Raw genomic sequence first — 15,009 nt, forward strand, 5'->3', positions numbered from 1 at the left:
GCCCTCGCACAGAAACGAAGACCCAACACAGCCTAAATAAATAAATAAATAAATAAAATGAGGAATCAATTTAAAAAAAAAAAAAAGAAAACAGAAGTCACACTCTGTTCCAACACAAGATGTTCATTCCAGGCCAGGCTGAAAGCACATCAAGCACCCATCGCCACCAGGCTGAACACAGCTGCTACAGTGCTGGGACTAGGCACCGTTTGCAGCATCCAATCTCCCAAGGGCTGATCCTCCCAGAAGAAAAGACTAAGAAAAGCAGATCTCCAGAGGTTACTGTAAAACCTTAGTGCACTGAGTCAACAAACATTTACCTTGCACGACCCATGTGCTGGAAGAACAACTGACAGTCTCAGCAAGGGACTGAGCCTGCGCTTCCCGTGGTCCAGGCCGGATTAGATTTTATCTCTAAACCACCAAAACATGCTCCCATGAGATCACAGTCCAAACACAACGCCTATCACTACTGTCTGGCCAAAAAAATAAAGTTTCATTCCAGCACAGGACACAGACCTCTGGCCTCACTTCCAAGACAAGAAACACACACACACACGCTGAACACCTGTGAAATATACCTTGTACCTTCATCTCCATTTTTTTATATGAGGAAACAAGAGCTAAAAAAGATTAACCACCTTGCCCAGAAGTACAAAGCTACCAAACAGCAGAATCAGGTCTGAAATTCACAAGTGCCTGTCCAATAACAAAGCTCTTAATCTGTCTAATATGCTACTCTAAACATTAAACTTACTTGGATCCTAACACATGCAACCAGGGAATCCTCTGTCCACTGGCCCTTAGTCCTTTTTTTGCCTGTTGAATTCATCCTTTAAGGCCTAGGTCATTTCTTTCTCTCTTCTCCCTTTCCTTGATTTAGCATAGTGTCTGGCATGACGTAGGTGCTTAATACATGTTGGCCGTGTCCACAATAGGAAAATTATGGGACACATTTTTGCTGAGGCAAGAGCATTTACTTAAACCAACTCCAGCTATGCGTAAGGAACTCATAATCACACCGTGGCTTAGCATACACAGTGGCAATAGGCGATGGCGTACCAGAAAACATCTCACTGAAAACTAGTAGGCAAATAAAGAGTTAATGTTTTACACGCATAACAGTTCAACCCAAATTCTACAATATCAGCATCATTCCTTAATACTGATAAAATATCTTCCTGGACATATGCTGAATTAAGAAAGAAGATTGTTGTTCATTAAATAAATATGTGAGCTAATAATATTTAGTTTTGGAATGTATTCTTATATTCATCCTGATATTCAGACAGGTTTATGAAGACAAACTATGAAAATCTTGGCTACATTGCTCTAGAAAATAGTCTAGTTTCACACTGACTTAATTCCTTTCCATAAACCACCCCCAGAGTAGTAATACTACAGGGAAAAGAACTCAACTTGGAAATGAAAGACCTGGATTCAAATCTAGCCCTGCTTCTCATCAGCTATGTGACCTTGGGAAAGTTACTTCAACCTCTCCATCAGTATCCTCTGTAAAAAATGAGGATGCCGCCTATGTAAAAGCTTTGTACCAGTTATATGGGTCCAAATGGTTGGCATATAAATAAATGTTGCTCAGTTAAGGTCAGGTGAAATGGAATTACTTCTCTTACCTTCCAAGAAGCAGGACCTCAATTTCATTTGTAAAATGAAGGAAATGGTATCTACGCCTTTGGATTGTCATGGCAATTAAGAGGTCATATTAGACTAGTATCTGGCATAGAATAAAGGTTATGGAAAGATTTGTTGTTATTCTTTCCCACACACACGGCTTCATGTGACTCAAAATACAATGAAATAGTAAAAAGGTTAACTGAGTTATACTTAAACAGATCTGACCCCACAGGCGAGACTATTTATGTAGAGCCACTGCTGTCAAGAGCTCTGAATGTACTATAATACAATTACGAAGTGCGGCTAGGAGGAGGTGTGGAGAAAAGAGAACCCTCCTACAATGTTGGTGGGAATATAAATTGGTGCAGCCACTACGGCAAACAGTCTGGAGGTTCCTGAAAATAATAAAAACAGAGTTGCCATATGACACAGCAATCCCACTCCTGGGCATACATCTGGAGAAAACTCTAATTCAAAAAGACACATGCACCCCAATGTTCACAGCAGCACTATTTACACTAGCCAAGACATGGAAGCCATCTAAATGTCCATTGACAGATGAATGGGTAAAGAAGATGTGGTGTATACACACACACACACACACACACACAATAGAATACTACTCAGCTATAAAAAAAAGAATGAAATAATGCCATTTGCGGCAACATGGATGGACCGAGAGATTATCATACTAAGTGAAGTTTAAGTCAGATTGAGAAAAACAAATATCATATGATATCACTTATATGTGGAATCTGAAATATGATACAAATGAACTTAGAAAACAGAAACAGACTCACAGACATAGAAAACAAACATGTTTACCAAACGGGAAGGAGTGTGGGGAGGGGTAAAGTAGGAGTTTGGGATTAGCAGATACAAACTACTATATACATAAAATAGATAAACAACAAGGTCCTACTGTATAGCACAGGGAACTATATTCAATATCTTGTAATAAACCATAATGGAAAAGAAAAAAAAATGAAGTACAGCTAATCCTCAAATCCCAATGTGATGATACAAAATCTGTGCTTACCCTACAGATAAGGTTTCCGTACCAAAGGGTAGTCACGGCATTAAAAATGTAACTCACCACATTAACAAGCTAAAAAAGGAAAACCATATGGTCATTTCAATAGATGCAGAAAAAGCATCTGACAAAATTAAATACCCATTCATGTCGGAAAATTCTCAGCAAACTAGAAACAGAAGAGAACCTGATAAAGGGCTTACAGAAAATACCTACAGCTATGTCATACTTTATAATGAAAGACTGAATGCTTCCCCTTAAGATCAGGAACCAAGCAAGGATGTTCGCTCCCCCCGTGACTGCTTGACATTGTACTGGAGCCCCCAGGAGTGCAATAAAGCAGGAAAAATAAGGCAAACAGGAAAGGAAGGAGGTAACACTTGTTATTCACAGATGACATGATCATCTGTGTAGAAGATGCCAAGAAATTTACAAAAAAGCTACAAGAACCACCAATAAGTCAGTTTAAAGCAGGAGGAAACTTTTGGGGGTGATAGTAGTGTTTTAGTGTTTGACAGTAGTGGTGATGATTAAATGACTATTTGTCAGAGTTCACTGAATTAGTACATTTAAAATCAGTGCATTTTATTACATGTAAATTACACCACAATGAAGCGGACCACAGCAGGAAAACACCCGGCCTCTCCTCACTCGCAGGCTGCAGACCTGCACCCTCCTCCCCACACGAACACAACACTGTACTCAGAAGACCTGAAATGCTTCAAGCGTTGTGGTTTCCCCGCCTTGAGGGGGAATTTCTGACTTGTAAATCAGAAAAGGCTCTTGAGAAAGACATTTTAAGTAATACAGGGATAAAACAACTTCCACACGAGGTCAAAGTGATCAAGATTCCACACAGCCTGATGAGACACAGCCTTGTAAGGTGAACGTGGCTGCAGCCAATGACGCTGTGCATGGAGTACGTGTGTTTACAAAGACCTGGAATGTTAGAACCCAAACTGTCCCATCTCAAGGGGCCCCAGTCTAGCTCTCTGGTGTTACAGATAAGGAAACTGAGGTTCCAAAAAGAAGGAGTGACTAGCCCAAGAGAACACAGAAGTTTCTACCGAAGACCAGGAGATGAATTTTTTTTTAAATTGGGACAAATACAAAGCAGCACTATGTAACCTGAACCTGCAGTTTATGTGCACAGTTAATAAACAGTACACATGCAAGGTCACTAAGTAGCCTGCTGGGAGCAATACCAGGGGTGCTGGAAACTGGATTCAAACCCAGTATCAGAGGCATGAGCCACCCACTCACCACCTCACTGAACCACCTCCCAGTTGCAGAAGAGGGAAAACCGCAGAAAGCACACACAAGACACCCACGCAAGACATCGCCTGAGCTACACACCTGACCACAGAACCGCACACGTGGGACCACAAGGTAGACACAGAATGCCGCTCACCTTGAACTTGTCTGCCGTACTGCTCGCTTTTAGTTTGGAATAGGTGTAAGACTACTGTCTGACCGTCCACTGGTTTTTCTCAGGACAACCACTCCCCAAATCAAAGGCAGAATACTGAGAGCCTCCTGCGTGCTACGTGCTTTTTACCAGAGGGGCAAGACTGGTTCCCATCCTTCCTGGTGGCTCAGAACCCAGCCTTGCAATCACACAGTTGACAGACCAAACAGATACTTCCTAAATGCTTGCAGAAGGAAGGAGAATCATCCTAATCTTCCCAAAGATATCAAGTGTGTTTTTATCAAAAATTCACAGTATAAGTGAGAAAGGTCTCAATCCAGCCTCAAGACTTGAGGCATTGTTAAAACTTCTCCATTTTCACTTACTTTTGAAAAGCAAAAGCCAGAAAGCAACATTAACAAACAAAGCATGTACAAAACAGGGATTTTTCCCTTTTTTTTTTTTTTAAGGCTTCTACCCACGCAAGCCAGAAACTTGGGTGTTTTCCTGACTTCCCACCCCTTCCTCAGCGCCCCCGGCCAAGAGGTCACCGAGACCTGTCCGTCCCTCCTGCCTATTTCCTCCTGTCCCCTGGCTCCCGCCTCGTCCTCTCGTGTCCGAACGAGCCTCCCCTGGTCTGGCTGCCTGTCTCCCCGCTTCCAGCCTCAGAGGGATCTTTCTGACTCGGACCTTGCCCCGCCCCTGCCCTTTCACTCAAAAGCCTGCCACACCTCCCCACCAAGAACAGGATAAAGTCTAAGCTCTTCAGCTTATGGCAGAACTTTAATTAAGAGATAAACCAGAAGTCAACACATTCTCAGAAGCAAATGAACGCCTTTTATCCGACCCAGGAAAGGAGAAAGAAAAGCAAGAGAAAAATGGATTTTAATTCTGCTGGAAATAAATTATAGTTCCAAATTTTAAAGGCAGGGCATTTCAAATAAAAAAACAAGTAAAATGTATCACGTATCTCTCATACATATTGGGTTGGCCAAGAAGTTCGTTCAGGTTTTTTGTAAGATGGAAACATCCGTAACATCTTAGAGCAAAACCCGAACGAACATTTTGGCCAACCAATACATACGCATACATAATAATGGAGTAATAGGTTGCCTTTTTATTTTTTTTAATTCTATCAATCTTTATATTTTCCTTCACCTTTCCAGTGAAAAGTCTTCCTATTTTTATAGATACTGAATTAAGATTTTTAAGTGCAGATAATTATAAAAGTAAATTACATTCAAGCTCTTTACATCAGTACTAAGGCAGTTTTAATTTTATTAATCTTCATATCATAAAAGTAAGCTATCAAACTATACCCCAACCCTTTGGCATTCTGCACAGCACATGGTTAAAGGGCAGAAAAAATAATACAGGCAGAGATGAGAACATGTCAGGAGTTTAAGAGGATCGGCATTTTAATGCCACTCTCTGAAGGTCTCAACTGACTTAATACACCTGAGTGCCCTGAAATCGCGATCTTCACTTCACAGCACTTGATTAAGCGTCAGCTTATGAAAATCTCTAAATCATCTTCATCCTGCCCAACTTAAAAAGAAACTCAGGCCCACCAAGACCCTCCCCCTCCTTTCCCGAGGGAACCAGAGCCAAGAGCAGCTGGGGTGCAGAGGACTGTCTCCCCTTCGCCCTCCAAGCCTCCCAGTACTTGACAACCTTCCAGCCCAAGGGCTCCCCGCGCCGCACTCGTGACACCTGGGGCCTCCCTGTGCACGGGAGGGTGTTCGGCAGAACCCCTGGCCCCCTCCCACTGAGGAAACAATCAAGCACATCTCTGGACCTTGCCAGAAGTCCCCTAGGAGGCAAAACTGCTCAGGCCGAGCAGCTCTGTGCTAGCCTCCTCCGACTGCCTTCGCCATTCGAGGGAGGGCACCATCGGCCTCATGCTCCAACGAAGTTCTCCGGGTACCACCACCATGGCCACCCTCAGGGTCAGGCTCTGACAAAACGGCCTGACTTGCTTCTTAAACGTTCCCATCCTTCTGGCACTGGGCCCAACCCCACGTCTCAGCGGCCAGCCCCTCCCGCACCAGCGCCCACTCCCCCAGGGAAGCCTCACCGCAGCCTCACCTGCCCTCTCCACGGCTCAAGTTCAGCTTCTCCTATTTTTCTATTATTTCACTGCCTGATGTATCGAGCTTTCCAATCGGCCTGCCAAAAGGCCTCGGGCCATACAAAAGAGAGCCACTGCGTGATGATTTAAAACATCCGGCCTCTGTTAGAACGAGGAAGGCCTATAATAAAAACTGAAACAACAGCAGTTCATGGTAATATCAGACCATCCAAGGAAAGGGCCAGCTGATTCCACCCTGTGTGTGCTCTGTCTGCGCTCAGAGCCTTTGCTGCTCCTCTACTTCTCATAACAACGCTCTGAAAGCAACTCTGTCCAGGGCACCTGGCGCATAATCCATCACGGCCACCCTGGTGCATATGAAGTCAGGCCATCCGTTTGGTTCAAAAGGTCATCTAACTCAGTCAGGTTCAAAACTCCAGGCCCCATCTCTAATCTGATTAATTCCATCATCAGTCACTCTGTAGCCACACACAGATTCCCTGCTTACAACACAAGAGGGAAACTTCCAGTTGGCACACATCAGGTCAAGGCACTGAAACACCGCATCTGGAGAAATCCAGCTCATCGGGAGAGACGGGTACGAGGCAGGGTGAGGGCTGTGGGTTTTGTGGGGGAAGCAGGAAAGCAGAGTCACCTCCCGCCTGCACCACCCATCACTAGGAGCACACTTCACACCATCCTCCAATTCCTCCTCAACACTTCCCCAAACAGGATGTGTCCCAGTAGTGAGTCACGAAAAATAGGGTATTTCTAGAAATCCACAGGAAAGAAGGTGTGGGAGAAAATTTCTAAAGAGAGGGAACAAAAAGACAATATGCAAAGCTAATTAAGCATTCACAAGGCCGGAAGTGGGCTCTGCTGGGCCAGCGGTGACGTGGCCACACCGTGCTGGCCAGCCCTTAATCTCATTCCTCCCTCTGCTCAACTCCAGGGTCCAACCCACTGGACCCCCCAACAAACCCACCTTCCCGCACCTTGTCACGTCTCCCATCTAGTCAAACCCTGGGCTTTGCAACCAATTAGAGCCCCAGCCTCTGGATCTATCAAATGGGATGTTGACTGCTTCACAGATGGTGAGTCAGTGCCCGGGTGTGTCATGCCTGTCCTCCCCGCCCCCTTCACGAAGGCTTCCTAGGCCTCACAGGAAGCAATTTCTGTTATCAGTGCTCTGTAAGACACCTAGCACACGTTACTCTGTATTAGTATAACTTGTGTACCATCTTATCTCCCTCCGCCAGGCTGGAGTAGCAGCTCCAGTGGCCATGAGTCCTCACCATGTGACAGGCACTGGGCTAAATGTTCTACCTGGGTTTTCCCACTTAATTCTCACACCAATCCTGTACCTAGGCAGTATTATGATCAGTTCTCCCATTTTATGGATTTAGGAAGCTCAAGCTTTGAAAGCTGGGAGGCAGCATAGATAGTGTCATGACGAAAAGCACGAACAAACTCAAGAGCCACAGTATCTGGGGTTGAAATTCTGGCTTTATGACTGCCTAGCTCAGTGATCCTGGGAAAGTCACTTAATCTCTCTGTGTCCCAGTTTCCTCTTCTTTAAACGCAGGGATGACAATAGTACCTACCCACAGGGTTGTCCTAAGGACTAAACACATTTAACATTTGTTAAGCACTTAGTGCCTGGCACGCAGTAAGTGTTACTGTGTTTGCTAAATACACATAAGTCAATGAGCCCATCTGCCTGTGGTCATACAGGCATTAACTGGTGAAATCAGTAGCTGAGTCCAGGTCCAAGCGGCTTCAAAGCAGAGGCTCTGATCACTGCACGGGCTCAGGAGTAGCATAAGCTCCTCACGGGAATGAACCATTTCATCTCTGTATTCCTACAAAGCTACTGGTCCCAGGCCACCATGCAAGTTTTCGAAGTGTCATGTTACTAAAGGAGGGAAATCTGAAGATTTCATGAAAAGGTGTCTCTGAAAAGAGATTATCAATACTAAAGAACTACCAGGCCTGCAAAAGAAAAAAGTACAAAAAGCATAGAAGCCTCTCATCATGATAACCCTATAATTTGGATAACCATTCCGAGTATGTTTATTTTGGAGGCCTTAACAAATAAATAAATTTCCACAAGGCAATAGTACAAACCAGAAAACAGGGTGACAGGGCAGGTGGTAACCGTTGCTTCTCAATTCCTTCACCCCCTGACAAGACTCTTCAAAGTCCCAACATAATACCAGCTTTCGTCACAGTTGTCACAAAGACGTCGTCGGATCCCTATAGCCAAAGCAACCCTGGGGGTTAACCCTCCAGCCGTCTTGGACAATAATTAATTGACTCACACAGCCTTAAAGCCATGTCTGTGAACTGCCGTAACTCCAAACTGCTTTGGTCCCTGTAGGTGAAAGAAATAAGGAGCAGCCTTCTCCACTCCTACGAAGCGGCAGTTTGGAAACATACAAGGAATCCTCTGAGCCTGGTGAGATGGATACAGAACAAGGTTGGGCACACGTCTAACCCCGGAACCCCCGCATCCACAGGCAAGAGGCAGCCTCAACTCCTGCTACACAAGTTCCTACGGGACCGAGCCACTCCAACATGCTCTTACTTTTTTAGGATCTACATTCACTCACTCAACTTTTCAAACACTACCCTACCCTCTAAGAATCAAGTCTTCTCTACAGCCAGAGAAACAAGATTTCTGTGAACCGACAGCACCAGCACTCCTGGATCATGTGTTTCACTCCCTGCAATCTAAGCTGTATTTGCTGGCCAGTTTTACTCATTCAGCAAACATGCATTATTCATGTATTATGTGCCAGGCACAATTCTGGGCTCTGGGGATGCTTCATTAAATAAGAGAGTCAAGAATCCCTGCCCCCCCCAAAAAAAAAAGAATCCCTGCCCCATGAAGCTTAGGATCTAATGGAGGGAAGAGAGAATTAGAAAATAAAACTATAACAAGTAAGTAAACTCTGGACTAGGTTAGGAGGTGATAAGAGCTGTGGGGAAAAGAGAGGTCAGGGAGCTGGTTTAAGTAAGTGGTGGTCAGTGTAGGACTCACAAGAAGGTGATACACAAGGGGGACCAGGGAGGGAGCCGTGTGGATGAACAGCAAGGAGAGAAGACGGTCTGGACAGAATGAACGGCGGGGAAAGGCTCTAAAGTAGAAACCCCTGCGCCTGCCAAGCAACCAGGAGGGAACGCGGCCGGAGCAGAGCAAGGCGGCAGAGTCGGGTCACGCCAAGACAACGCAGGGTCCCACGCGGGGACTTTCACTCTGAGAAAAAGGAGGGAGATGCTGACAGAGCGCCAGCAACATCAACTCCCCACCAAGTAACACCCGGCGACTGGCACGCACGCAGCAGGTGGCAGGTCTGCTGTGTGACTCAAACCCACGTCTATATAAAGCCCAGGCCGTGACCACCACACCAGACGCCCCTTAAATGCGGGCTCAAATTAGACGTGACATCACACCTATCCCAGGAGCAAGAGTCAGTGAGGGAGAGGAGATGGCAGAACAAGACGCAGAGCCTGAAAGCCCAGTCAGGAGTCAAAGGGAGACTGTCACCTGCCTCCCAGAGGTGACAAGCCCTGGCTGGAGGGATGGGAAGGGGGGAATCACACCAGAAAACCCTTCCAGCACACAGAAATGCCGCCCACCTATCCTGCTGGTGGACGAGGGATTCCTCTCTCCAGACTGGTATGAGAAGAAAAAGGAAGTCAATGGCTCAGGGAAAGTGACACACAACCACAGACCAACCCGAGCCTGGGAAGTGATCTCCCCTCCGGAAACAGGCAGGTGTTTGTACCGTCGGGAGGCAAGAAGCCGACCTGTCACCTGCCACCTGGAACTAGGCCTCCCTCACGCACGGCGCCCTGGTCCCACAAAACCCCGTGGCCCCGCGTCTGCGGCACAGCCAGCCGGGCTCTGCACAGAGGTCGCTGCTGCCTTCTCCACCGTTCTCGTCAAAACCCTCACAGATCCTGTCTCATCTGATTGAAGGGGCTTTTCCGGGGATTACGAAATACAGATGTTTTCCTGACAATCTTCCCTCAAAGAGCAGGGAAAAACCTACTCTCCTTTTCCCAGACCTGCCCTTGTTCCCAGCCCAGATGGAAAACATAGAAGCATCCTCTTCACCCAGCAGCTCAGGAGACGTGGGGACTATATTTATAAGCATCTCGGTTCCTGGCAGATCCCAGGTCTATGTGCAGAAGCTGCTCTCCATCCCTGCCACCCCTCCCCTTCATGAGGCTGCATCTACCCAGAGAAAGCTTCTCACAATCTGGCTGTAGAACCGCCCTCTGGGGAATCAGTCCCAGCCTGGATTTTTCTTGCTAGTTCCAGAGACGTCACAGGCCCGCGGCTGCTGTAAGACTGGTGCGTGGTAAAGCCACTCGCTGGGGCTGGAGCTGACCCAGGCACACAGTGGCAGGCTCATTCCTACCGCGTCACCATCACTTGTCTGCTGGGTCCCATTCAAGACCCTGAGCAAGCAAGCCTGTTGGCTCTGGCAGGATGCTATGAGTGACTTGGCATTGCCATAGCAACTGCCTCTGTATCTCACGGCATTTATCAAACCATAGTGTAATTGTTTGTTTACGCATCTGTTTACACTGTGAAAGCCGAGAAATTCGGATGCTCTTTACTCACGTTAGTAAACGCCCGGTGCCTGAACAGGACAGGCAGACCTTCAATGCATGATGTGGAAAAGGCAAACACAATAATCTCCCCTTGCAGAACTCATAAAGCTGCTCTCAACCACTGCCTTCCTGTCCTCTAACAGCAAGGCCAGGACCCCTCTTCACTCCACACACAGTCACTTCTACCCCAGCCCACAGAACACAGAGCCCAACACTGCCCCGCGTCCCAATCCAGAGAGAAACCCAGTGGGCACAGCCCTCCAGAACCCTGCATTTTCTTAGCTTTCTCCATGCAACCCATCTCCCTACCCTTGGGCTCAGGTACTTTGTCCTCATCCTAGAAGGCTCTCATCTCCTTCTGCTATCATGTATTCTGTCATTTACTCAACAAATACCCCAGAAGAGTCTTTTGTGCATCAGGCCTTGTTCCAGGCTACCTAATGCCTGATTACCGTTCCCGATCCAGCAAAGGCTCAGGCTCCTGCAGGAAACACACCAACCACTGGCCCTTTCCACCAGGCTTGCAGCCACGCCAGGAGAGCAGCCACATCTACCTGCTGTGGAGGTGTCCCCAGGGCCCAGCTTAGCAAGGGCGGGACACACAGTCCTCAGGCTGGTTAATCACCAGATGGGGAGACACCGTTGTCAAGGCTCAAGGGAGTGCAGAGGTGAAGACAGCAGGAGTGCGGCTAATACTCCCCTCCGTCATGGCCGCTGAGTGAAGTGCGGCCCAGTGACAACGTCCCCAGAGCAAGAGCAAGAGCAAAGCAAGCGTGGGAACACGCACCACCAAGGCTGAGCGGTTCCCTCCAGCACAGGCAGGCTGCCCTCCCCACCAACTCTGCTGATGGAACCCTTCTATCTTGGAACCTGCTTGGATTCTCTGTCCCTGAATTTGAGATGTAATGATCTGGGGGGGAAAGAAGGACTCAATTTTGAAACGGAAGAGATAACTTTCTTTCCAAAGTGCTCCCCTGTCTCAACCCCCCCAAAATCTGTACTGAAACTCCTCTTCTCTGCTGAGTCATCGCACTATCCTGACTGTCCACTTTCTACCCTGCCCTCAATCAGGGCATTTCTACATGGGGAGAAGACAGTCAGGGCCTTCAGCAGACAGTCAGGCAAGCACTCGCTCCAGAAGACGCCAAATCTTCCAACTCTGGTGCCGTAGCCCCATAACAGGCTTTGGAGCTGCTGGAAATGTCACAGAAATTCAGCAGGAATTGTACTTCACTACTGTGACGATAAAATGAAAATTCCAGTTATATAACACTATTGAGAAAGAGTATCATTCATAATGCCTTTGTCAACCAAGCAGCATAAATTTACATACATTAGGTTATCAACAGAAATAATTTGCATTTGGGTGTGCCAGCTCATATACACATTCTGTTGTCCCTTGGGAGTCTGAGAAATTCAACGTTCAAATGGCACCATCGTTTTCGCCTGTGTGACAGCCAGATGGAAAGAGACCATTCATTTGTTGATCACAGATCAACTCTACTCAGGAGGAAAGGGCACAGTTTACTTTGTCAAGCATAACCAAAATACATCATCTACCAGCCCCTAAATGGGCTCAATTCTGCTGCAGCCACCCAATCGACCTTCCCAGAGAAAGAGATCTGAAATCAAATATCAAAACAGCAACCAAAAGGATTGAGAAAATTGTAAAAATGTGGAATATGGTTATAGATCCAGAGACTGGGTACCACTTAGCTACCACCTAAAATCCCTCTCTCTTCTCAAGGATAACCAAGTGAGTGGGCAGGATATAAAAAAAGAAATATGCGATGTAACTAGAATACTCACTATGACACATGATAGAAACATTTTTAACACTGAAGGAAGATATGCTTCTCTCAAAAGATACTTCATTCCAAAGATAAATAATTCAAGATTGATGACTTCTCCAAGGTTACAGGGCCAAAGAGCACCTCCTATTACAGACAAGACAGGACTTATGCCTTACACTACAACCCAGCTCTTAAAACCTTATATTTAAAGATCCCCCCCCCCCAACCATGGCATTTAAATTATAATTACACCTACACTCACTGTTATCTGGGCTTTCCTCTCCAATCTTGCTGCTATTATCTGGTTATTATGAATAAATAGTACCTTTTCCCAGAACAGCTAATACCACTAGTATTAATAGTAACAGGTACTATTAACTCTCTTCTGACGTAAGGTGCAAATATTTCTAAATTATCTGTCCTCTCTAGTCATTTCTAAAGACAGTAACTCATAGCAAACAATGCATGTACAACATTTTGAATCTCTTTTAAAGTAGAGAGACTAAACAAAGAAGCTTCTAAGCATAAAGAATCTGTGCATAAATACTATACCCACACATTTTTTTAACTCGATAAAATGACTATTGAGCAGCTCCCACGTACTCTGATGCTCTGGGAAACAGAAAGATCCCTCACTGACAAGAGCTGTAAGATCCTGGTTCAAGTCTTCAGGGCTACCTCTGACTACCTATCTTCTTCTTTTTTAAACTTTTTTTTTTTTTAGTGGTTTGAAAGACGGCAATTTTATTTATTTAGTTAGTTAGTTGCTGCGCACAGGCTTTCTCTAGTTGCGGCGAGCGGGGGCTACTCTTCGTTGCGGTGCGTGGGCTTCTCATTGCGGTGGCTTCTCTTGTTGCGGAGCACGGGTTCTAGGCGCGCCGGCTTCAGTAGTTGTGGCACGTGGGCTCAGTAGTTGAGGCTCACGGGCTCTAGAGCACAGGCTCAGTAGCTGTGGCGCACGGGCTTAGTTGCTCCGCGGCATTTGGGATCTTCCCGGACCAGGGCTCGAACCCGTGTCCCCTGCATTGGCAGGCGGATTCTTAATCACTGCGCCACTAGGGAAGTCCACTGCCTATCTTCTTTTGCGAAGCCATGAAACGTCTGGGAGGCTGTTTCCTCAGCTCAGTGTATAAAACCTGTCCGGCCCAGTGTTTTGAAAACAGTCAAGTTTAAATAAAAATACGAGCATATTATTTTAAAAAGAGCTCCTGCTCTCGGGAGTGTGGAGTTTGGTTTCAGGAAACGAGAACACAAAGGCAGGAAGCAGGTCCACGGTGGGAATGTGCACTTGCTCCAGGACAGTCATCCCTGACCGCTCCTGCGGGAGGGCCTGGGGGTCGGGTACCGCTGGACACAGGCTGCAGAACACCAGGCCCCCTTCTGAGTGCCCCCATAACGAAGGGCTGAAGGCTGCAGCACAGGCCAGGTGCCCTAAAATTGCAAGAGATGCAGCTAATGGAGGCTACTAGTGGTAAGTGGAAACTCCTCAGGCACAGGAGGGCTGGAGAAGAACCCAGAAGCTAAATGGGTGGGATCACAGGTCCACAGGGGGAGGAAGGCCTCTGCCATCTGGAGTCCCCAGCACCTGACTCTCTCACCAGGGAGCAGAAGTGAGCACCCTGCCTCGGCTTGCACACCACCTCTCCCCACCGTCCCCTACCGCCCACGCTGGGCTCCGCCGACAGTCGCCCTGTCCCAGCCCACCCTGCAGGCCTCCGAGGTGTGTATCGATCCCTCCCCTGGGCCAGGCAGGAGAAGGGGCCGGCTCCCTGACCAAGAGGGCCCGCCTGCAATCTGTCTCCAGACCACCAGGCAATTTTCGCCCCTGGGGTGAGCTGAGCGAGGCGGCCTCCGGAAAGGCCAGGCCGGTGATGTCAGACAAGGGAAGAGCAGGTTTCTAGGCGGCTGACATTGCAGTGGGCTGGGCAGCAGGTTTCTTTGTTTTTCTCCAGGCTCCCTGAGTCCTCCCTCCGACGCAGATTCGTCCCTGGGGCCAAGAGGCCAGTCTGAAGAGGGAAAGGAGAAGGGGAGAGTGATCCTCCTGTGGCGGCCAAGGAAGATCTTCTGGCGGAGGCCAGAGTTCAGAGCAGGACAACGTGAGCGCTGCTTACCCTGCCACGTGCCCTCTACGCTGAAGCCACGCAGCAGGCAGGCGAGAAGGTGCCTTCGAAGTCATAAACGGACATTCTCAGATCAAGAAAGAAGGCGAAAGGCATTTAGAGGAAAAAAGCTCAAGCGGGGTGGCAGGCATACGTGTGCTGAGTCCTGCATGGCCTAAGAGAGATGACCCTGCCCACTTCATACACATCTGCGTGATTACTATGCATGTGTGCACGCAGGTATATAATATGCTTCCTATAAAATAAATACTGAATAAATTAATTAGTGGCTGGTCTTTTATTTTTAAATGGTAGGTTCCTTAAGGGTAGAGACAAGATTATAT

General features: G+C 47.1%; 1 protein-coding gene and 1 long non-coding RNA gene across 12 annotated transcripts in view; one reads left to right on the forward strand and one right to left on the reverse strand.

Moving 5' to 3' along the window:
• The window catches only part of ASAP2 (ArfGAP with SH3 domain, ankyrin repeat and PH domain 2), a gene marked incomplete at its 5' end in the record, with an annotated part of 159,735 nt that overhangs the window by 127,737 nt on the left and 16,989 nt on the right, over positions 1-15,009 (reverse strand). The gene's annotated exons all lie outside the window — the stretch shown is intronic.
• On the forward strand, positions 9,046-14,948 carry LOC309612194. Its single transcript, XR_014235041.1, has 2 exons — positions 9,046-14,037; positions 14,519-14,948. It is a non-coding gene; the product is annotated as an uncharacterized lncRNA (long non-coding RNA).

The sequence above is a fragment of the Balaenoptera borealis genome (genome assembly GCF_965194805.1).
Source record: "Balaenoptera borealis genome assembly, chromosome: 15".
In the NCBI taxonomy this organism is placed as follows: domain Eukaryota; kingdom Metazoa; phylum Chordata; class Mammalia; order Artiodactyla; family Balaenopteridae; genus Balaenoptera; species Balaenoptera borealis.